The sequence below is a fragment of the Tamandua tetradactyla genome, chromosome X (assembly GCF_023851605.1).
Source record: "Tamandua tetradactyla isolate mTamTet1 chromosome X, mTamTet1.pri, whole genome shotgun sequence".
In the NCBI taxonomy this organism is placed as follows: Eukaryota; Metazoa; Chordata; class Mammalia; order Pilosa; family Myrmecophagidae; genus Tamandua; species Tamandua tetradactyla.
In genome coordinates, this window is record NC_135353.1 from 59,256,564 (window position 1) to 59,281,626 (window position 25,063).

A 25,063-nucleotide genomic window follows, 5' to 3' on the forward strand; every position below is an offset into this window, starting at 1 on the left:
ACTGAACCTGGAAACTCATATCTGCTGGCCCAACCAAAACTTGCTCTCCAGGCAGAAGCAGCTTGCTGCCAGTTAAAGTGGTGTGGGTAACAATTAAGTCTAAGTGGACTGGGGCAAAGAATTACTGGCTTTAAGTCATACAATACAGCACCAAACAGAAGTTGTGTCTGTGTCATAGGGAGTGGAGGGGACATTCAGATTCCTGTAAACAGAGAAATTCATAAGGCCCCTAATGAGTATAAGCACAGGAAAAGAGTCAGGTTCAAAAAATACAGAAAGGATCATGCACTTCATTTTTGCCTTGCGCTGATATACTTGATAGGAGAGCTAAATTCTGATCAAGACCACCAGCTAACGAAGAACCAGTTTGAAAGACAATGAAAGGTGTTTTTTGCATTGCTTTATTTATTTCTGATAGCTCCTGGCAAGCAAGGAAATCTTTGTCATATCATCAGTTGGGTACAAATGTAAGGAACAGACAGCTCAGGGACTGAATCTCAGAGTCAACACATTAAAATATTAAAATGTACAGTGTGCAACAAAAGATTACAAGACAAAAAAGAGGAAATGATGTCCCATTCAAAGAAACAAGATAGAAATTCAGTAACAGTCAATGAAGAATACCAGATGATGGACATACCAAAGACTTTTTTTAAAAAAAGGATCTTTATTATGCTCAGGGAGATAAAGGATACCACAGGAAAGAATGAAAGGATATCAGGAAAGTGATGAAATGGAACAATATGAGAATCTCAATAAAAGATAGAAAGTTTTAAAAGAAACCTGACAGACATACTGGAGTTGAAGATCCTAATAATCAAAATTCAAAAAATTGCTAGAGAGTTTCAACAGCAAATTGAAACTGGCAAAAGAAAGAATCAGTGAACTCAGAGACAAGAAAATTCAAATACTCAGGTAATGAAGCAGAAGCAAAAAAGAATGAATAGAGCCTAAGAGACATGTGAGACACTATCAAGCATACTAATATATACATTGTGAGAGACCAGAAGAGAGAAAGGGACAAAATGAATATTGAAAGAAATAATGGCAGAAAACTTTCCAAATTCAATGAAAGCCATGAATACACAGATTCAAGAATCCTAGTAAACCCAAAACAGGATAAAGTAAAAAGAAAAACAAAGCATGCCCAAATACATAGCAGTTAAACTGTTGAAATACCAAGGACAAAGAGAGGAGCATTCTGAAAGCTGTAAGAGAAAAGCACTGTGTTATTTATAAGGGAGTCCCAATAAGTTTAAGTTCTGATTTCTCATCAGAAACAACAGAGACAAGAAGACAGTGGGATGAAATATATAAAGGGCTGAAAGAAAACAATTGCCAACCAAAGATTTTATATCTGGTGAAATTATCTTTTAAAAATGAAAGAGAGATGAAGCCATTTCCATTTAAACAAAAGCTGAGGGAGTTAATCACCACTAGCCCTGCCCTATAAACAATGCTAAAGGGAGTTCTTCAGACTGAGAGTAAATGTCACTAGAAAGTTGATCAAGTGGCATAAAGAAATAGAGATGTAAGAAAGTAACCACATGGATAATTATAAATGCCAGTGCTGTTGTATTTTTTGGTATGTAACTCCACTTTTCACTTCCTGTGTATACTGAAATGCATCAAAAGTAATGGTAAATCTATGGTTTGGAGCATTCAGTGTATAAAAATGTATTTGATAAAAGTAGAACAAAAAGGTCGGAAGACAGAGGAGTATAAGAATAGTGTGTGTGCTATTGAAGTTAAGTTGGTATTGAATCAAACATGATTGCTACACATTTAGGATGTTAACTTTAAGACCCATGGCAACTACAAGGAAAATATGTGAAAAATATATTTTGAAAGGGACCAGAAATTGTTGAATTAAAAAAAGACCGAAATGAATAAGTAGGCACTAACAGAAAAATTGAGGGAAATAAAACTTACAAAGAACAAACAGCAAAAATATCAGAAGAAAATCCTTCATTATCAGTAGAGATTTTATTCTTTATTAGAGAAGTTGTTGGGTTTATAGAACAATTATGCATAAAATATATAATGCAGGATTCCCATATACTCACCACCACCACCAAAAACTTGTATTGGTGAAGAACATCTGTTAGAATTGATAACATCACATTTTATAATTGTACTATTATAATTAAAGTCCATTGTTTAATTTAGGTTCAACTATTTGTGTACTGTAGTTTCATGGATTTTAAAAAAAAAATGTATTCAATCAACAAATATAAAAATTGACATTTCTCCCCTTTCAATTTATTTTTTATTATCAAACCAAAACAAAATACAAACATGAACATTCTTAATATACAATGTTCCGTGCATGGTGTACAATCAATGTCTCACAATATCATCACATAGTAGTATATTCATCACCACGATCATTTTTTAGAACATTTGCATCACTTCAGAAAAAGAGATAAAAAGAAAAAAGAAAAAAGAAAAAAAACTCATATATACCATATCCCTTACACCTCCCTCCCATTGACCACTAGCATTTCCATCTACTCAATATATTTTAAACTTTGTTCCCCCTATTTATTTTTCTATACCCCTTACCACTCCCTTTCATTGTTCACTAGTATTTCAATGTACTCAATTTATTTTAACATTTGTTCCCCCTATTATTCATTTATTTTGAATCCATTTTTTTTTTTACTCATCTGTCAATACTGCAGATAAAAGGAGCATCAGACACAAGGCTTTCACACTCACATAGTCACACTGTGAAAGCTATATCATTTTTCAATCACCTTCAAGAAACATGGCTATTGGAACACAGCTCTACATTTTCAGGCAGTTCCCTCCAGCCTCTCCCTTACATCTTGAATAACAAGGTGATATCTACTCAATGCATAAGAATAACCTCCAGGATAACCTCTCCACTCTGTCTGGAATCTCTCAACCATTGACACTTTATTTTGACTCATTTCACTCTTCCCCCTTTTGGTCAAAAAGGTTTTCTCAATCCCTTGATGCTGAGTCGCAGCTCATTCTAGGATTTCTGTCCCACATTGCCAGGAAGGTCCACATCCCTAGGACTCATGTCCCACGTAAACAGGGGGAGGGCAGTGAGTTCGCTTGTTGTGTTGGCTGGAGAGAGAGGCCAAAACTGTGCAACAAAAGAGTTCTCTTGGGGGTGACTCTTAGGCCTAAATTTTAATGAGACTTGACCTATCCTTTGTGGGGTTAAGTTTCATATGAGCAAACCCCAAGATTGGGGGCTCAGCCTATTGCTTTGGTTGTCCCCACTGCTTGTGAGAATATCAAAAATTCAACTTGGGGAAGTTGAATTTTCCCCCTTTCTCACCATTCCCCCAAGGGGACTTTGCAAATACTTTTTTATTCACTGTTCAAATCACTCTGGGATTTATCGGGGCATCACTCTGGACAAAACAACAAAATCTCATGCCCTACTCAAGGTTCCATGTACTTATGGTGTTCAATTAAGCTGTCTACATAAGTTATATTAGGAAATGCACTAGTCAAAATATAAATTTTGTACCAAACAAGGATTTTTTGCTTTAGTCTCACACATAAGTTAAATTTTTAAAATATTAATTACTATCTATTTTCAATACCCTGCAGTAATGGCATTCCTATGTTCTTCCTCATGCAAAAACATTTTTAAAATTTGTACATTTAGTCACTGTGCTGGTTTGAAAGGAAGTATGCCCCCTAAGAAAAGCCATGTTTTAATATAAATCCCATTTCATAAAGGTAGAATAATCTCTATTCAATACTGTATGTTTGAAACTGTAATGAGATTTTCTCCCTGGATGATGTGATTTAGTCAAGAGTGGTTGTTAAACTGGATTAGGGGATGACATGTCTCCACCCATTTGAGTGGGTCTTGATTAGTTTCTGAAGTCCTATAAAAGAGGAGAATGAGAGATTCAGAGAGAGCAGAAAATGCTGTAGCACCACGAAGCAGAGAGTCCACCAGCCAGCAACCTTTGGAGATGAAGAAAGAAAATGCTTCCCGGGGAGCTTCGTGAAACAGGAAGCCAGGAGACAAAGCTAGCAGATGACACCGTATTTGCCATGTGCCCTTCCAGCTGAGAGAGAAGCCCTGACTGTGTTCACCATGTGCCATCTCACTTGAGAGAGAGACCCTGAACTTCATTGGCCTTCTTGAACCAAGGTTTCCTCCCTGGATGCCTTTGATTGGACATTTCTATAGACTTGTTTTAATTGGGACATTTTCTTGGCCTTAGATCTTTAAACTTGCAACTCATTAAATTCTCCCTTTTAAAAGCCATTCCATTTCTGGTATATTGCATTCCAGCAGCTAGCAAACTAGAACAGTCACTATCATTATATATTCTAGGCATTCCTAGATTATACCATCTCAGTCTTTATCATCTATCTTTCTTTCTAATTTCACTTCTGCCCCCAGCCCTCCTCCCTCTATCATTCTCACGTTCAGCTTCATTCAGTGTTCTAACTTAATTGTATCACAGTTAGGTAGTATTGTGCTATCCATTTCTGAGTTTTTACAATCAGTCCTGTTGCACAATCTGTATCCCTTCAGCTCCACTTACCCAATATCTTACCCTATTTCTATCTCCTGTTGGGTCTCTGTTACCAACGAAATTCTCCAAGCTTATTCACTAATGTCAGTTCATATCAGTGAGACCATATAGTATTTGTCCTTTTGTTTCTGGCTAATCTCAGTCAGCATAATGTCCTTAAGGTTCATCCATGTTGTTACATACTTCAAAAGTTTATTCTGTCTTACCGTTGCATAGTATTCCATTGTATGTATGTATATACCACAGTTTGTTTAGCCACTCGTCTGTTGATGGACATTTTGGCTGTTTCCATCTCTTGGCAATTGTAAATGATGCTGCTATAAACACTGGTGTGCAAATGTCTGTTTGTGTCCTTGTCCTCATGTCCTCTGAGTAGATACCTAACAACGGTATTGCCGGGTCATATGGCAATTCTATATTTAGCTTCCTGAGGAACCACCAAACTACCTTCTACAGCAGTTGTGCCATTTGACATTCCCACCAACAATGGATAAGTGTGCCTCTTTCTCCACATCCTCTCCCGCACTTGTTGTTTTCTATTTTATTGATAATCGCCGTTCTGGTGGGTGTGAGATGATATCTCATTGTGGTTTTGACTTGTATTTCCCTAATAGCCAGGGAAGTTGAGCATTTTTTCATGTGTCTTTTGGCCATTTGTATTTCCTCTTCTGAGAAGTGTCTGTTCAAGTCTTTTGCCCATTTTGTAAGTGGGTTGTCTATCTTTTTGTTGTTGAGTTGAACAATCTCTTTATATTTTCTGGATACTAGACCTTTATCTGATATATTGTTTTCAAATATTGTCTCCCATTGTCCTCTGGGAAGTGGCCGCATTGTTTGGACTGACCTCACAATGGCCAAAGGGGCAACAGGGTAACAGACTGGGTAGGGCTTGCTTCACTGCATTGGGAAATTCAGTGAGAGCCCTTTTTGCTAGTTTGAAATTGTTGTGTACCTCAGAAAGCCATGTTCTTTAATCGTGATTCCATATTGTTTGGTGGGACCTTTTTGATTAAGGTGTTTCCGTGGAGATGTGTCTCCATTCATTCAAGGTGAGTCACTTACAGGAGTCCTTTAATAGGTGTTCTAGTTTGCTAGCTGCCAGAATGCAACACACCAGAGACGGATTGGCTTTTAATAAAAGGGGATTTATTTTGTTGGTTCTTCAGAGGAAAGGCAGCTAACTTTCCCCTGAGGTTCTTTCTTACGTGGAAGGCACAGGATGGTCTCTGCTGGTCTTCTCTCCAGGCCCCTGGGTTCCAACAACTTTCCCCGGGTGACTTCTTTCTGCATCTCCAAGGGCCTGGGCTGAGCTGCGAGTGCTGAGATGAGGAATGCCGAGCTGCTAGGCTGTGCTACGTTGCGTTCTCTCATTTACACACCAGCCAATTAAGTCAAACGTCACTCATTGCAGCAGACACGCCTCCTATCCAACTGCAGATATAATTAGCAACAGATGAGGTTCACGTACCATTGGCTTGTGTCCGCAGCAACAGAACTAGGTATGCTCACCTGGCCAAGTTGACAACTGAATCTAACTAACACATGTCCACCCCTTGTCAACTTGGCAACTTCAAGCATCACCTTACACAGATGCAAAAAATTCTGTTCTTGCTGTGGACCTGTGAATCTCTAAACAAGTTGTCTGGTGCCAAGATGCAAAGGAGGATATTCACAGGATATAGGTTGTCATTTCCATAGGGAGAAATTGGAAGAAACACAGATGTAAAACATGCAGCACAAGTGTCGTGGAATTTCAAAGTCTGAGAGTCATTCATCCTTCAGCTGTAGAAAGTGGCAGTCCCACCCCTTCCAAGGGCCTATGCAGTGGCCAGCCTCTTTCCAAATCAACCTCGGGGAACATCAAGGAGACCACCTCTGGGTTCCACTCTCTCCAAGCATCAGGGCCACCCCTGGGCTCTCTGCCATTTCTGGGGCACACGCTCAACCCCTCCACATGGTGGCAGCCAGGCTCTCCCAGTCCCCCAAGGAGCATGCTATGCCTTTTCCAAGGCCCGAGGCTGCACAACTCTTCCACTGCAGTGAGAGGGGAGATTCATCCTCGCCCTTCAGGGTAAACTCACCCTTTCCATGTATATGGGTGGGTCCACTCTCCTGGCCGAGGTTTCTTGGCTTCAGACCCGAGCTTCCATGGTTCTTACTCTGCAAACTCCAATCTCTCCCTTTTGTGTCCTCCTTTGTCAAGATTGGCAGTGGTTCCATTTACACCAACAGTCTCTTCATGCACTCCAGGACTTCTCTATCATTCTCTTCACAGTTCTTCCAAAATCTTCCCCTTAGCCATCCAAAACACCATTCAAACATATCTGGAATTTGCAAACCGCAGCAGCACCCCACTCTCCGGTACCAAATCTGTTCTAGTTTGCTAGCTGCTGGAATGCAACACACCAGAGATGGATTGGCTTTTAATAAAAGGGGATTTATTTTGTTGGTTCTTCAGAGGAAAGGCAGCTAACTTTCCACTGAGGTTCTTTCTTACGTGGAAGGCACAGGATGGTCTCTGCTGGTCTTCTCTCCAGGCCCCTGGGTTCCAACAACTTTCCCTGGGGTGACTTCTTTCTGCATCTCCAAGGGCCTGGGCTGAGCTGCGAGTGCCGAGATGAGGAATGCCGAGCTGCTAGGCTGTGCTACGTTGCGTTCTCTCATTTATGCACCAGCCAATTAAGTCAAACGTCACTCATTGTAGCAGACACGCCTCCTATCCAACTGCAGATGTAATTGGCAACAGATGAGGTTCACGTACCATTGGCTTGTGTCCGCAGCAACAGAACTAGGTATGCTCACCTGGCCAAGTTGACAACTGAATCTAACTAACACAATAGGGAACCATTTTAGAAAAAGCTTCAGAGCTGAAACAGAGAGAGACATTTGGAGATGCGGAAAGAAAACACCCCTGGGAAAGCTGTTTGAAATCAGAAGCCAAAGGACCAGTAGATGCAAGCCACATGCCTTTTCAGATCCACCTTTCTTCAATCATTGTATCTTTTCCTGGATGCCTTAGCTTGAACATTTTTTGGCCTTAGAATTGTAAACTTGCAACTTAATAAATACCCATATAAAAGCCAAACCATTTCTGGTATATTGCATTTCCAACAGCTCTGATCTGAGCAAGGGCTGTCTCAGAGAGTAAAGAATGGTTGGGTAAGCCACTGAGGCCAGACAAGGCTGCATAATTGTAGGGTACATTCTAGTGGAGAGCAGACTCAATGTTTTCACAGCTGAGGTGTGGCCTCAAAAAGAAAGCTCTTAATTCATGCAAAGTTAGGCTATAGCTTTTTGTGTGAACAGCGGCTTCCTGATGGTGTCTGGAACATGGGTATCAGGAGGGCTGCTATAGGCTATACATAATGGTATTGTTGAGCTTGGCCTGAGAAGGTGTTTTCTGAGGTTATTCTGATCAGTGGACAAGGGCCCTGAAGGACTATGTCAAGGAAAGAGGAAAGGGTTCTGGGCTGGGAGGGATCTGCTCAGTCTGGTATAGCAAAGTTTTAAGGGCCCTAGCTGGGGTAAAGACTGCCCCACAGTGTGTGATCTGGTCTGAGGGTCTTAGTCTTTTGAAGGAGTCTGGAATGTTGAAAGTGCCAGCGCCTGGAATAGGCAATTCTAGCACATAGGGAACTATTACTCTAGAAAGGTTACCCATTGTTGACTACTCATTGATCTTTATCTTTCTATCATTCAATACCTGTACTGATAAAGAATTAGAAACAAACTGATAGTTATTCTCGATCAATTCCTGGCTTATATCCATCCATCCATACACTTATATTTATATTTATATAAACTTGTATACTAGAAAACATGGAGTTTTCCATTCTCCCTATTTGTATTGGCAGACACTGGTACTAACTGATATGGAACATTGGGAACCTTAAGCTTTAAAACCATTGTGGTCTCAACTTTCTTACTCACTCCTGAGCCAATGGTAGAAATTCTCATTTCTCAAGAAGGTACAGTACACTCCATCAATTTTACCTACATCCTTCACCTCTCTATGCTTTACACTCAGTTCTTTCCCGGAAGAAAATGTATAGGGTTTGGATACCTTTAATCTCAGTTACATAGGGGAAATGTTCCTGAGTATATCATGTACTTCAGAGTAACATATGCAAATCTAATACAGTTTTGCATATGAGATCCATGGTAAAATTTCCAAGGTAAAAGCCACCACTGTCTATATCATAATAACATATACAATGTGGTTTGCTATTTAATGGAAGTATAAATGCGCTACCAAATGGCTTATCTTTTGCACTTTTCTGACATATACAAAGGGGTGTGACAGTAGTTATTGGGTCCATTTTTCCATGAAGGAAGTCAAAACATTTCCAAAATCTTCCACTTCCATTGCCACTGCATTAGCTTAAGATTTTATAAAACTGTGAAAGGAAGGAACAAACATATTGAAGCATATGGATTAATAGATTACACTGTGAGGTTAGAGAGTCTTGCTTTAAATTACACCTCTATCACTCAGTAGTAGTATGCAACACACTGAGCATCAGCTTCATTAGCTATCAACTAGGGATAATAGTAATCATACCTACCCCATGGGAATCATTGTGAGGATTAAATGGAATTGTGAGATAATGTGTACAAGATGCTTAAGACAGTGTCTGGTACATAGTAAGCACTCAATGACGTTAGCTGCCATTATTATTAACACCACAAGGCAAAATGACTAAATAATAAATTGTTGGCTATTATTTTGTATTCTCTATAAGATGAAACAGAGAAAAATAAATTCTTTTTAATGTACACAGCTACATAAAAAAAAAAACATTTTCTGGGAGCCCAATGGTTCACATTTCAGTGTTTTGTTGACTTAAGTGACTCATTCTCTTGCATTGCTGACTTATGGAATGCTCATCTGACATTTACCTGCTCTTTCAATACTGCCCATTTATCATTACAGGATCTAAATTAATATTAATTTCCCTTCTTCAGCAATTTCTGGAGATGGTAGAAGAAGAAGCTGGGAGAGGGGCTGGGAGTATAAGACTTTGGTTTCCAAACTAAGCAGCATAAGGAGCTAAGCTCAGCTAGGACCAGAGGAGTGGGGTAGATCGTATCTGCTGCTCCCTAAGTCCACCTCAAAGGCATGTGTAGGCATTGCTTACACCCACAAGCCTGCTTATTTTCTAAGCTTCACAGTTTCTTATTTTACACGACCTTGGGGCTGCTGAGGGTTAGCGGATTCACCACTTATGCGTTTTTGGAAGGCCAAACACTGCCTTGAGCTGCAGAATTCCAACTTAGGGTTAATTTGATATTTTGTTCCTGATGAGGGTGTCTTCCTGACTAGTTCTTATTGTAAGAAAATTAAGTTTAGCTTTCACACAAGATGGTGCAGGAAAGGGCTGCAGAACAACTCAGGCTGCAGGCAGGGAAGGAGAGCACGCCTGGTATACACCTGGTGTAAGCCTAGAATTGGCACCAAGCAGATAGAAACGAGTTTAAATAAGTAATGGCCAGGGTCATTGAAATAAAAATAGTCAAAAGTGGGAACCTTCCATCAGAAATTTGAATTAGTTAGATTATCCGAATAGGGTGTAGGAGTACGGGGTGGTGGGAAGAGAAGGTTTTAAAATAGAGACTCAGAGTACAAGGTGGCAAATAAGTCAAGGCCCTCAACTGCTAAAGAAAATAAAATCTAGAACTTGGTCCTGGTCCTTGGGCTAGAACAAGAGAGAGAGAGAGACGGATAGATTTAGGTGTTCACTTTCTAAAAAGACAAGACTATTACTGGTTTGCCTTGTGAGGTCTAGACAGAGATACAGAACAAATAAGCCCTTCAATTGAAACAAAACACTCATTGCCTTGTCCTCATTAGGGACCCTATTATATACTTTCCACACAATTTCTGACACTGGCTGGTGTCAATCTGCCAAGGGGAGCAGAACAATCAGTCTCTGACAGGCTCTTGGCTCCCACCAGGGGTTCAGGAGGAAGTTCAGCATGGAGGATAAGGCCGTGCTTACTGGCAAAGGAAGAGGGCAGTCTAACAGTCTGAGATTGTTGCCAATTGCTCTTTCTGAGGTGAGCGGAAGGACTTAGAGGTCTGAGGGCCTCATTCCAGCTCTGCTACTAACTCAGATGAGCTCTTACATCTTGTTGAGTACCTGTGGCGGTTAGTAAGAATGAAGATAACAGTGCTTCAATTGACAATGTTAGGGAGCAGGCCAGATTTCCCCAAAGCTTTACATTCCTGAGTAAAATTGTTGTTGAGGTTGTTGCTGCTGACTATTGTTTCTGGTGATTTAGGCATCAGATGGTATATTTGTATTGGAAAAGCAAAATAATAGTGATGACTTTATAGTCAAGTTTTCTCCCGAAAAGACCACAAAGTCCTTTCAGGGCATTCTGTATCACTTATCTTGGTATCTATCTCTGTGAGTAGGGAGAAACATATATTATGAGGCTAATGTCAGGGAGGATCACAATGTCCTCTCACAGCCCATGCTTGGGAAAGATTCTACAAAGTTGTTCAAGGGATAGGATGAGCTGATGGGTAAAGGCTGGGGGAGATTGGAGATTTTATAATCATCAATTTCTTGTTGTGCACCATGGAGGCTCAGCAACATGATAATCATCTCTTGAAATCCTATATCTTTCTGTTACCTTGTATTCCTCAAGGAATCCTGCTCACATTGCGTTGCTTTATTTTAATTTTTTACTATTAAATGGAAAAATCTTTATTAACTTAGACAAACTGGGAAACTTGAATAGATTGTAACAGAACATACATTTTTGAATTCCATTTAAGATGTATTTTCCCCAAATTCTGAGATCAGATGATCTTACTAGTGAATTATTTTAAGCTTCCAGGAAGCAGCTAATTTCAATGCTTTGCAAATTATTCCAGAAGATTGAAAACAATTGAAAGCTGCTCAATATTTTTTAATGAAGCTAGTATAACCTCAAAACTCAGCTGCTCACATTGTTTTAAACTTTCATCTCTATGCCCACATATACCAATATCTATTCCCTCTTCAGTCCTTCCTACAGAATTCTAGATCCATATTGAAACTGCCTGATAGACACCCCACAGTCTCAGTAAAATTCAGTGTGTTCTAAACCAAACCTGTTATCCTTCCTTCCCAATCACAGGCAATTCTTCTCCAAAACTCCCTGCTTTGTTTTAATGCTATGAAATTATGGAATCATCATTTATTTCTTCCTCCCACTTCTACAACTTCCAATCAGATTGCAAGTTCTACTGATATATTCCTTCATTTCTTGTTTTGATTAATAAATGAATAATTACTTATGACTTAATTATTTGTGGTCTTAATCTTGATACTATGTAACAGAAACAGTGACCTAAGAAGAGTCTTCTGGTGTTTCCAGTATTAAATACCCTTAGGCGAGTTCTGGGTAAGATTGATCCAATATTGAATTTTTCTCCCTCTCTTCCCCCCAATTCCTACTGCCACCAAGTTAACTAGAGTCTTTATAACGACTCTGCTGCCAATTGATGTATTCAACGTTCATTCAGTACTTATGCATTGAGTGTTTACTACATGCCAGGCATTGTTCTACCTAGGAGGGGTAACATGGTAAGTGGGGCAGAAAAGATTCTTGCTTTCCTGGAGCTTACTTTCTAGTTGGCAGGGGTGGTAAGCAGAGAACAAGATAATTTGAGAGAGACAAATACTATGAAGAAAATAAACGAAGCTGATGTGTATGAAAGTGATCTTAGGGAAGGGAGGCTACTTTCAGTGGTCAAGAAAGGCCTTTCTGTGACCTAAATGACAAGAAGCCTGCCACATGTAAAGATCAAGGAGAACCACATTCTAAGAAGAGAGAAGAGCTGGTTCAGAGGCCCTGATTTGCCAGTTTATGTAAGAGAAAAGACAGTGAGACTGTAATTTAGTGAGCAAAAGGTTGTTTGGTATAAGAGACTAAAATGACAGAGGCGAGATATTCTAGGGCCCTTCTAGGCCATTGTAAGGAGTTTGAATTGTATTGTAAGTGCAATTTAGAAACTGCTCTATGGTTTCAAGCAGATCGGTGACATGATCTGATCTATATCTTTAAAAGCTTACTCTGGATGCTCTGTGGAAAATTAATTATAGACTTGAATCATCATCATCATCATAATATAGAAGAGCAAAAGTAGAAGTGAAAAGAACCAATTAGGAGACTCTTGCAGACTAGGCAGGAGATGATGGTTTGGACCAAGGTGTGAGCAGCAGAGATAGAAAGAAGTGAGTAGATTTTTGATATGTTTTGGAGATGCAGATAATAGAACTTGTAAACACATCCTGTGGTGGGTGAGAGAAAATTGGATCAAGGATGACACTTTAGGTTTTTGACTTGGCAAATAGTACCACTGCAACAGTTTGGCAGGCATGTACAAAGGGATGTGGACCAAATTTGTTTTGGCCATGCTAAGAGTTTGAGATGCTATTAGACATCTAAGTGCAGATGTTAAAAAGGTAGTAGGATATATGAGTCTGAAGCTCAGTGGAGAGATGAGAGCTGGAGATATAAACACAAGCATCATCAGCATATATATGCTGATTTAAGACTGTGGGGCTAAATTCATCTTAAGAGAGAGTATTGACAGAAGGAACTAGAGGACCTAACACTGAATCATGGGGTTCTGCAATAGTTAGAAATTAAAGAAGAAACAGACTGCAAATGAGAATAAGAGGATTAGAGAGATAGGAGGAAAAACAGGAGAATTTGGAATTGTGAGTATCAATAGAAAAGAGTGTTAAAGCAGGAGGATGAAGAAATGACCATTGGTTGTGATTCCATGGAAATCCTTGGAGATTTAGACAAGAGTAGTGACAATAACACACTGGGGCTGGAAGTATGTGTAGAGTGAGTAGAGAAGAGAATGAGAACTGAAGAAATGGTGCTAATTTGAATAGATAACATTTTTTTTCTAGAAGGTTTACTATTAGAGAAGTACAATAATTAGGAGTAAGTTTGAAGGGTGTGTGGTGTCAAAGCAGATTTTTGCTTGTTTTTTAAAAGATGTAGACTATCATTGCATGTCTTTGGAGAAGACATTGATGACTCAGGAAACAAAGATGTCACTGCAAGAGAGAAATCCTTGAGGCAGCCAGAGGAGATGGCATTTCCTGCTTCCTGCTGTCAGACTGTTTTCCAAAACTGCAGTTTTTATGATGCAGTTCCTCTGCTCCTAAATTTCAAATGTCTCTCTACTGCCACTTCAATAAGTCTGGCATTTAAGCCCAGACCCAACCAAACTTTACAACTTTTTATCCCTCAGTAAATACTCAGATATACGCTACATGGGAGCCAACTCAACTACTCAGTGCTCCATTAATAGCACACAAGTATTACCATCTCCAGGACTTTGCTGTTATCTTTTGCCCTTAGTTCTGCATGCTGAAAGCCTATACAAGCCTTCTCTAACTCCTACATTATTCTGCAATTCTTAAGGTCTATACAAAAACTATAATCATTAGCTTTTGAATAGTCTTCTCAATATATAAATAATATGTGTATATTGTCATGTAGCTTCAAAATTACTGTTGTCTTAATGACATGCTGATTTCAAGTATGTGTGTTATCTTCCCCACTAAATGATCAACTCGCGGAGATCAAGGACTACGCTTTCGTCATCTTAGTGTCTCACACATTGCACAAAGTAGATACCCACTGAATGAATGAACCTACATTTCCCCCTATATACAGTTGTACCTCACTTAAGGCCGTAAACATGTTTCTGAAAAGTTAAAAGCATCCTGGATTTATGTAAATCAAGACCTTTATTCAGAGACGGTCTGTTTAACAGGTATACCTCTGTGCCATGGGGAGTACTGAGATTCCACCGTCTTATATGACCAGGTGCCGAAGCATAGGCGCATTCTAGGACAGGGTTGAGTGTTATGGCCTAGCATGCAGAGTACTATATACAATATAAATGGGATTGCAACGTTGGCTAAGTTCTACTGAACTAAGGGTTATAAACACAGAGAGGATATGTATTGAGAGACAGAGGAAACACATGCTCACAGTATGTAATATAATAATGAATAATGCTTACATAGCAGTTACTATGTGCCTGTTCTATTCTGAATGCTTTTAATCTATTATCTCATTTTTCCTTACAACAACCCTATGAACAGGTACTATCCATATCATCATTTTACAGATGTGGAAACTAAGGCACATAAAAGTTAAGTAACTTGCCAAGGCCACCCAGGTAGCAAGTGGCTGGGCTAAGATTTAGAATTTCCTATTCCACCTGTACTCTGGCTCTTTTTATTTATTTATTTATTTATTTATTTTTTAACATGAGCAGGCACTGGGAATCGAACCTGGGTCCTCTGGCATGGTAGGCGAGCATTCTTGCTTGCTGAGCCACCATGGCCTGTCCTGTACTCGGGCTCTTAACCACTCATCTATGTTGCCTCACAAGATATTATATAACATTTTATACTTTTCCAAGGAATCTAACCTATATTACTTCCTTGAATGTCAACAACTATATGTGGTAGAATGTGCAAAGGCTATGTAAACACATTTCACAGAGGAATAAACTGATGCCTGGTGAAGGGAAACGATTTGCTCAAAATCCTATGCTTATTTGACCACAGACTCCTTACTCATCATAGACTACTCCCTCCCCTATGCAGTATCACCCTATCTATTGCAGAGAAAACAAGTCTGCCTCCCACATTTTAAGGCTGAACCATTTCTACTCCTCCTTTTACCCACAGCAAATAATTTTACAGTGGAAAACACCCAGGCCAACACCCAGCAAATACTAGGTACTCAGTAAATGATAGTTCACTTCTTGCCTTCCCCTGCCTTTGTTCTCACACAGCTCTCCCTGTCTATTATCAGTCAAGGCTCTCCTTTGGCCCCCAATTAAGCAGGTCAGCTAGGGTGGCCCTTTTAACAGTAAGAGATGAAGTTACAGAATGAAACTAAGATCAGTAAGTGATAAGGCCAGGTTACCTGGGTTTAATGGTATGACAATGGCAGAAACAAAAGCTTAGAAGTAAGGTCAAATTGAGGGTGATCAGTGTTGAAAATTTCTGCCCCCTGGAGCCCCAGAAAAGCACCACCAATGCAACTCAGAGCTGCTCACTGCCCTCACAACCTAGCTCAGCCCTGATCCACAAAAACAGCAAGTAGGATGGAGTGAAATCATCCATGAAACAGTTGCCTAGAATCCAGAGACCATCACTTCCTAAGAGATAATATGTTGCTCATTACAATAGAGCCTCTATAATTGAGGTTGGGCATGACTGCTGGCAAGAACAGATCTAACTTTTGTTTAGTGAACCGACTTTCCAATTACTTACCTTTCCCATTATCCTGGGAAAACAAATTATAAGACACTGGGTGAAATCATATCATACTTATGGTGGATAGCAAGCTTAGTGGAATTTTGTATTTAAATGAAAAAGAGTACATAAAATTACTCACAATTTTTTTCAAATATCAATAGAAATACTGTGCTCAAAATGTCAGAAAATATAACTGTTAAAAATAAAAATATAGCATCATCTTGGCAACCTGGCAGTATCTGCCCATAACATAATGGAAAGTGTAGCAGTGTGGTTCTGCTTTTCACTATTGTCAAACCACCTTAGCACTTTTAAATTGACAATGAAGTTAATTTCATATAAATTATGGGCACTTTCCCCATTGTTTCCCCTTCTTGGCCTCTTTACAGACACCTGTGCCTAAATATACCTATAGTATCTGCTGAGGATCCTTAGGAAGAAAAGTTAACAGTACCTAAACTCTAAGATGGCAATTATTTTAGTTGGGAAGGGGAGGAGAAGAGAGGTAAGGAAAATCTGAGGAGGTCTCCGGCTGCGATGTCTGTTCATTGGGCTTCCTTAGAGGCTCTGTAGACTACTGCAAGCTTATGCATCACACGTTATAGCTTATATCCTCCAGCTCCTAGCCATTCCAAGTTTCCCATGCCAGCACCATAAAAAGGCTCATTTTCATAATCTTTCTTAAACCAACTTAGGTGGGCTATGTCAAAATGCCAGGTTTTCTTGGAGTTTCTATCCCACAAACTTGCTTAAGCACATTCCAAGATCGCTTTCTGGCACAGATGGTGGCACAGATGGAGAAATTAAACACTCATGTAAAAGCACTCCGTAACTCTGGCATATAGGTTATCCAAAGTTGCACCTGAGGGACTGCTACTATTACATAGGAGACAATGGTAGATGGCAGAGGAGTCCTTGTTCATCAATAGTGGCAAGCCAGTACAGTAACCAAGAATGCGCCAGTTCTCTTGCCATTGGTCAGACCCCACTACCACACCTATTTCCCTATTTCTAAGGAAACATCCAGGGGTTGACCAGGGCACTTGGGCAGAAAGGAAAGGAAAGGGCAGGGAACATTTACACCATTGTTTTGGAGTGAAAGCACAAAGTTATGCTAAGCAAGGTGGTTAAAGAACAAATGATGAAAGCATATCTTGCCCTTGGATGATGTTGTTAATATAGCCATTGAGAGAAAGTTGAAGGAAAAGCAGGAGCAACCAAGGGACATCTTTCCAGCATTTGGCAAGGGTGGAGAGTAATATATTGGGAAAAGTCACTTCTCTACCATTTGGAGATGTGATGGTGACATGTAAGAGTCTATGTTCAGACTATGTGAAAAAGTCACTGATTGTACACTTAGGATGTACACTTAGGATGGATTGAATGGTGTGTGAATAAAACTGTTAAAAAAAAGAATAGGGGAGGATAAGGGGTATGGGTTGTTTTGAGTTTTCTTTTTATTTATTTTTCGAAAGTAATGAAAATGCTCTAAAATTGATCATGGTGATGAATGCACAACTGTGTAATGATATTGCGAGCCACTGACTGTACACTTCGGATGGTTTGTATGGTGTGTGAATATATCTCAATAAAATTGCATTTTAAATAAAAGAGCCTGTATTCAGAAAGCATGGCTATCCTTCAAGTTCTGGTACTAACTCACTGTGTGGCTATAGGAGAATGACTTTAATAAGTCTCCTCACCCACAAAACAGATATAGTTTTAGCCTTCCAGTCCACCTGCATATTTCAAGACATGATGAAAGACTTGTGTGTGGTATTCTTTTGATTTCTTATGGTAACTGAAACCACTGAAAAATCTCGAAGTAAATATGTTTTTAAAATCATAAAATCAATGAAGACCTAACAAGATAGTAAGTATTGCTAGGCCAAAACAGAAGTGATAATAAGAAACGAGAGTTGAGTAAGAAGGTTGCTTTTTGCCAATATCAGCAAATTTGAACTTTCAGATTGAAAGCCTTGTGGGTCAAGTGTGACGAAATCAAATCCCAGAGGCAACAGAAAGTGAAAAGTCTTGAAGGAAATTCTCCCCATAGACAGCTAGGGTTTCAGATGACTATGTGTGCAGGTAAAGGGTGAATGAACCACAGATAAGGTCCATGGGCTTGAAGCATGGGTTTATATTGTCCAGGAAAACTCAAGCTTTAGACTTCAATTAAGATGTACCCAGACTGGCAATGCCCCATGATACTGGCTAAAGCAAACATAAATTCTTTCTTTGAAGAGAAGTAACTTTATCCTTGGCCTCAAACTATTCCTATGAATAATTTTTCAGGTATAATGATTAGCACACAAAGAAAACCAGGCACTCAAATAACACACCATGTCCAGGAACATGCAGAAAAACAAACAACAGAAACAGACCCATGAAGACTTCGGATATTGGATGCAGCTGTAAAATGATTCTTATGTTTAAAGAAATAAATAAGTTTGCAAGTCTTTAGAGAATAGGAAACTATAAAATACAACAGATTTGAAGGGGAAACATGTAGAAATGAAACATAAAAAAATGAAACCTCAATAGGCAGGTTTATTGAAGATGAGACACCTCTAAGGAGATAGATGGAAGATAGGACAAAATAAAGTATCCAATGCATCATGGACAGTAAAAAAGATGAGCATTACAGAAATGAGAGTAATATACATAGACGCTATAGTGAAGAAGTCTGGAAAGCAAACAACTGGACTCCCAGAGAACAAGGCAGAGGAATTCTTTGAAGAAATAATAGCTGAGAATTTTCAAAGAATCATGAAAAACACCAATCCAAAGATTCTAGATGCCAAATAAATACCAAGCAAGAGATTTTTTTTTTAAATCCACAGCTGGACACATCTTAATGAAACTGTGAAAAGGAAAATATTAAAATTTATATGCAGCTAGAGAAAAAATACAGATTATAATCAAAGTAATGACAGATTTGGTTGACTTCACGACAGCAACATTGGGAGTCAAGAGATAGTGGAATGATATCCTCAAACTGCAGAAAAAAATAACTGTCAACCTAACATTGTGTCCAGAAAAAAAAAATTCTTTTAAGAAAGTGAATGAAATAAAGACATTTCAAACAAAATTGAGAGAATTTGCCACCAAGACTCATCCTAAAAGAAATTCTTTCAGGTGAAGGAAAACGATTTTGTGGGGTTTAATACTTTGGGAAATAAAAGACATAATAAATAGCCTATAACTGGGAGGGAGGAAAGGAGTTAAACTGTTCTGAGGTCCTGATATTATCCATGAGCAGGGTAAAAGTGATTAAAAACTATGACAATAATATGCATAATCTACTTATTAGGTAACAACTAAAAAAGAAACAGTATTTAACTTCCAAACTAGTAGAGGGAGAAACTATGACAATGAAAAAAAGAAAACTGACCCAAAAGAAGGCAAGAAAGGAGAAAGAAACAGAAGTACATATAGTCCTTGTGACATATAGAAAGCACAAAATAAGATGGTAGATGATAAGATTGGAGTATGCACATGAAAGTGCTTGGGAAAGTTTCACGATGTTTTATGAATTCAGGAGAGTCTTGATTTGGAAGCTTCAGTACAGTAAGCACAGACACTTCCTCTACTTCAAGCTGTTAATTCTTGAACATTCATTGATCTTTACTGCCTGGTTGTCTTGTAAGTGGGGTGTGGGGTGGTAGAAAGCTGTTCACCACAGTCCCCCCCCCCCCCCCGCCAACAACAATAGCTGATTCAAAAGAAATCATAGCATAGGAATAAAAAGACAAGGAATAGAGGCAGTCTTTCCTTTCTAGTCCAATTTGCTGGGCAGTGAAAAGCTAAGAGCTTGGACAGGGGCAGAGATAGGGGCCTTGGCAGAGCCGCAGCAGGGGCAAAGAAGGGCAAAACGAAAACTAGTACAAATATTACGAATTTGTTAGTTGAACCCTTGACCATTTTATGATTTGACATTCAGTGAATTCATTTCTGGTGAGCTGGCTTTTGGTAAATTAATGTAGAACCATTTTATATATATTTGCTACATGTGGGTTCCCCTGCTCTTGTTTCAGGACCTTGGGGAGCAGCACAGGGAATGAGGATGGCTAGCAGGGCCAGCATTATAGGCTTGTGAGCTGTACAGGCACAGAGAGTCCTGTGCTCAGAAAAGCCTCATGCTCTCTTGTCACATTTTTAAAATTCTTGATCATTTTTAAACAGGAGGGCTCACATTTTTCTTTGTCACTGAGCTCTGCAGATTATGTAGCTGGTCCTGATCGCTGGAGTGGTAAATTGACAATAACGGAAGGTGAACATAAGGCCAATGGACATTCAGTGAGTTTTGCCAACCTAATGGCTCATGAAGTCTACAAGTTTAATGCTAAAGGAATGTCCCATACACAGCCTATGATGTGTTGAGTAAAAGTGGTGACTGAGGTACCAGGGCATCAAGAATTATTTGAGGGCTATAATAATATCACATATCTATCCAGCACTTACTATGTACCAGACCTCAAGCCAATCTCTGTGAATATATTTTTAAATTAAATTCATGATATGAAGAAGACACTATTCTAAGTGCTGTGGGAAAAAGAGAAAAAATTAAAAGAAGACCCCTTTTGGAGAAGCTGTCTACTTGGCTAGAGGCACATAAGCAGAAGTAAAAGGCAGTATGAAAAGGGATATTGAAAAGGCAGTTTAAGTGCCAAATGCATGACAAATCCCAGCAGTAGTGCAATCAGACTTCAGAGAAGGGACTCTCTTGAGTTAAAATGGTCAGAGGAGGTTTCTTGAAGACACTGAGACTTAAGCTGAGTTTTGAAAGAAAAGTAAGCCCTGGATACATGGAGAAGGGTTCCAGGAACTTAAAACAAGTAGAATGGTATGGGAAAGAGAGAAGGAAATTAAAAACACCCCCAGAATGACAGGGGGTGGAGGTAGGATGAGGTTGAACAGTCTAGAAGTTTACATGGCATACAGTGGGATAAGTAGCCAGGGCTTCTGGAAAGATGAAGAATGTGGGAGTCCTCAAATGCTATGATTTAGACCTGATCTGTAGGTAGTGAGGAAAACACAGATTTTGACCAGAGAAGTGGCATAATGATGGGGTGTTTAGGAAGCTGAACCTGGTGGCAATGGCAGGGGAGTACTGAGCGAGGCAAGTAGCTCTGAGGTTACCAGAGGAGTGTTCAAGCTCCTTCTATCCAAATTGTGCCCCAAATATTGCCCTAAGACTGTCCTGAGGGCTACCACACAGGAGAGCAAAATGAGAGAAATTCTGCACTCCCCAGCCTTCTCTTCTCCTTCCCAGCGAGGGCCTGTCTAGACTCCAGAACTTGTCTCAGTGCCTACGCAAACACTAATAAATGCCAAAGCGTTGCCATAGAAACCGTTGTTTCATCTTTCTCACAGAGTGCTCTGCAGCCAGAAGGCTTCTTTCTCTGGGAAGCTTTTAGCAAATATTTGAAGAAAGTGGCAAATGCTTCAGCAAGGAGTTTATGTACAGGGCTGAATGGTGGGGTGGGGGCTGGAAGGAAGGGACTACAACATGGCACAAAATCACAGGATTCACTGGGGAACTGATGTAGTTTGTAGGGGCCACTAGAAAACAATTGCCTTTTAAAAACCAGTGGCTTTTTTCTAAGAAAATATTTTTACTGAGAAATATCCACATACATAAAGTCCAACAATATTATACAATATTATACAATCAATAGCTCACAAAACCATCACGTAGTTCTGTATTCATCACCATGATCATTTTAGAACATCTGCATCACTCCAGAAATGATGAGCATTTGAATTGTCCAGAAATTTCTTGTCATTTCTCTGAAACAGGGTAGCATCCTCATTCATCTGGACATATTTACCATTGTAAATATGCTGCATCAAGGGTTTTAATTTATCTATTGCAAGATTGCTTGGTTGATATTCATGAATAGTGGTCTGATTCCTTCCCTTTATTATCAAAAAGTTTATTGTTCATCTGTAAAGTAAATTTTGTTTACCTTCTCAATGATCAACATATTGCCTCACAGTAAATGGCCTGAATTGAAAAGGAATTTTGTAATGAGTGAACATTCAAGGGCATGCTCCAGTAACTCTTGAAGAAAAATAAGGTTTTCTGATTTGTTATTTCATTTATTTACTTATTTATTTATTCTAAAATATGTGTTTATTTTAGGGCTCAACAATGCTAAATAGCAAAAACTCAAGTTGAATAATGGTACCCTCAGCCTGAAGTACATGTTAGTTTGGCTTGGGAAGAGCACTGGCTAGACCTGGGTTCATTTTCCTCCTGAAAGATGAGGAGAATTATTGACAAATCTTCACACACATACAGTCTATACATGTTGTACAATCAATGGTTCACAATATCATCACATAGTGGTGTATTCATCACCATGACCATTTTAGAACATTTGCATCACTCCAGAAAAAAACATAAAAAGAAAAAAAAAACTCATACATACCATACCCCTTACCCCTTCCTCTCATTGACCACTGGCATTTCAATCTACCCAATTTATTTTACCCCTTATCCCCCTGTTTTAGCTTGAAGGCTGCCAGAATGTGAAATACCAGAAGCAGAACAGCTTTTAAAAGGGGGAATTTATTAAGTCGCAAGTTACAGTAATAAAGCTGTGAAAATGTCCAAATTAAGTTGAGGCTATGAAAATGTCCAAATTAAGGCACAAACAAGAGGTTCCCTTCACTCAAGAAGGGCTGATGAAGTTCTGGGTTTCTCTCTTAACTCGAAGGGCACATGGCAAAGTCTGCTAGCTTTCTCTCCAGGCTTCTTGTTTCATGAAGCTCCCCTGGGGGTGTTTTCCTTCTTCATCTCCAAAGTTCTCTGGCCTGCGTGGACTCTAAAGCCCTTTTCAAAATGGACTCCAGTGAGTAACCCCACCTTGAATGGATGGATGGAGACACATCTCCATGGAAAACATCTAATCCAAATTACTGCCCACAATTGGGTGGGTCACATCTCCATGGAAACAATCAAAAAGATCCCACCCAGCAACATTGAATGAGGATTCAAGAACATGGCTTTTCTGGGGTACATAATAGCTTCAAACTGGCACACCCTCCTATTACTTATTTATTTTTATCCATATTTTTTTGCTCATCCATCCATACCCTGGATAAAAGGAGCATCAGACACAAGGTTTTCACAATCACACAGTCACATTGTAAAAGCTATATCATTATACAGTCGTCTTCAAGAATCAAGGCTACTGGAACACTGCTCAACAGTTTCAGGTACTTCCCTCCAGTCACTGCAATGCACCATAAACCAAAAAGGGATTATCTATACAATGCATAAGAATAACCTTCATAATAACTTCTCAACTGTGTTTGAAATCTCTTAGCCACTGAAATTTATTTTAACTCATTTCTCTCTTTCCCGTTTTGGTCAAGAAGACTTTCTCAATCCCATGATGCCAGGTCCTGGCTCATTCCGGGAGTTCTGTCCCACATTGCCCAGGAGACTTACACCCCTCAGAGTCATGTCCCATGTAGTGGGGAGGGCAGTGAGTTCACCTGCCAAGTTGGCTTAGAGAAAGAGATCACATCTGAGCAGCAGGAGAGGTTCTCTGGGGGTGACTCTTGGGCATAATTATCAGTAGGCTTAGCTTCTCCTTCGCAAGAATAAGATTCATAGGGGTAAGCCCCAAGAGTGAAGGCTCAATTTCCTAATATAACTTATGTGGACAGCTTAATTGAACACCATAAGTACATGGAACCTTGAGTAGGGCATGAGAGTTTATAGGTTTGTCCAGAGTGATGCCCTGATAAACACCAGAGTGATGTGAACAGTGAATAAAAAAGTATTTGCAAAGTCCCCTTGGGGGAATGACCAAAAAAGGGGAAAATTCAACTTCCCCACAGGGAGAATTCCTGATATTCTCACAAGCAGCAGGCACAATCAAAGCAATTAGGTCGAGCCCTCAATCTTGGAGTCTGTTCATATGAAACTTATCCCTGCAAAGGATAGGCTAATCCTACTTAAAATTAGGCCTAAGAGTCACCCTCAGAGAACCTCTTTTGTTGCTCAGATGTGGCCTCTCTTTCTCGGCCAACACAACAAGAAAACTCAGTGCCCTCCCCCTCTCTACGTGGTGTATGACTCCCAGGGTGTAAACCTTCCTGGCAACGTGGGACAGAAATCCTAGAATGAGCTGGGACTCAGCATCAAGGGATTGAGAAATCTTTGTAGACCAAAAGGGGGAAGAAAAAAATGAGACAAAATAAAGTGTCAATGGCTGAGAGATTTCAAACAGAGTCGAGAGGTTATCCTGGAGGTTATTCTTATGCATTATATAGATATCACCTTTTTAGTTAAGGTTTATTGGAGAAGCTGGAGGGAAATGTCTGAAAATGTAGAGCTGTTTTCCAAGTAGCCATGTTTCTTGGAGAGAATTGTATAATGGTACAGCATTTGCAATGTGACTGTGGTTGGGAAAACCTTATCTCTGATGCTCCTTTTATCTACAGTATGGACAGATGATTAAAACATAGGGATTAAAAATAAATATGTAATAGGGGGAACAAATGTTAAAATAAATTTAGTAGATTGAAATGTAAGTGATAAATGAAAGGGAGTGATAAGGCTATAGAAAAAAATAGGGGAAACAAAGGCTAAAATATATTGGGTAGATGGAAATACTAGCAATCAATAAGAGGGAGGGGTAAGGGGTATGGTATGTATGAGTTGTTTTTCTTTTTCTGAATTTGTGCAAATGTTCTAAGAAATGATCATGGTGATGAATATACAGCTATGTGATGATATTGTGAGTTATTGATTATATACCAAGAATGGAATGATTATATTGTAAGAATGTTCGTTTTTGTATGTTATGCTTAAAAAAAAAAAAAAAGAGTGAGGGTTCAGCCCACTGACTTGGTTGTCCCCACTGCTTGTGAGAATTCCAGGAATTCCCCAGATGGGGAAGTTGAATATTTCCTCCTTTCTCCCCAGTTCCCCAAAGGAAATTTGCAAATATTTTTTATTCTCTGCCAAAATTACTCTGGGATACATCAGAGCATCACACTAACCTGGACAAACCAACAAAATCTCACACCCTATACCAGATTCATGTAATTAGGTGTTCAAGTAAACCTACCGTACAAGTGAAACTACCTAATGTGCTACCCAAAATATGAATTTTGCACCAAATAAACATCTCTCCCTTTGATCCCGCACAAAGATTCGAAGTTTGAAAATATGGGCCACATCATCCTTTATCCAGTATTCTG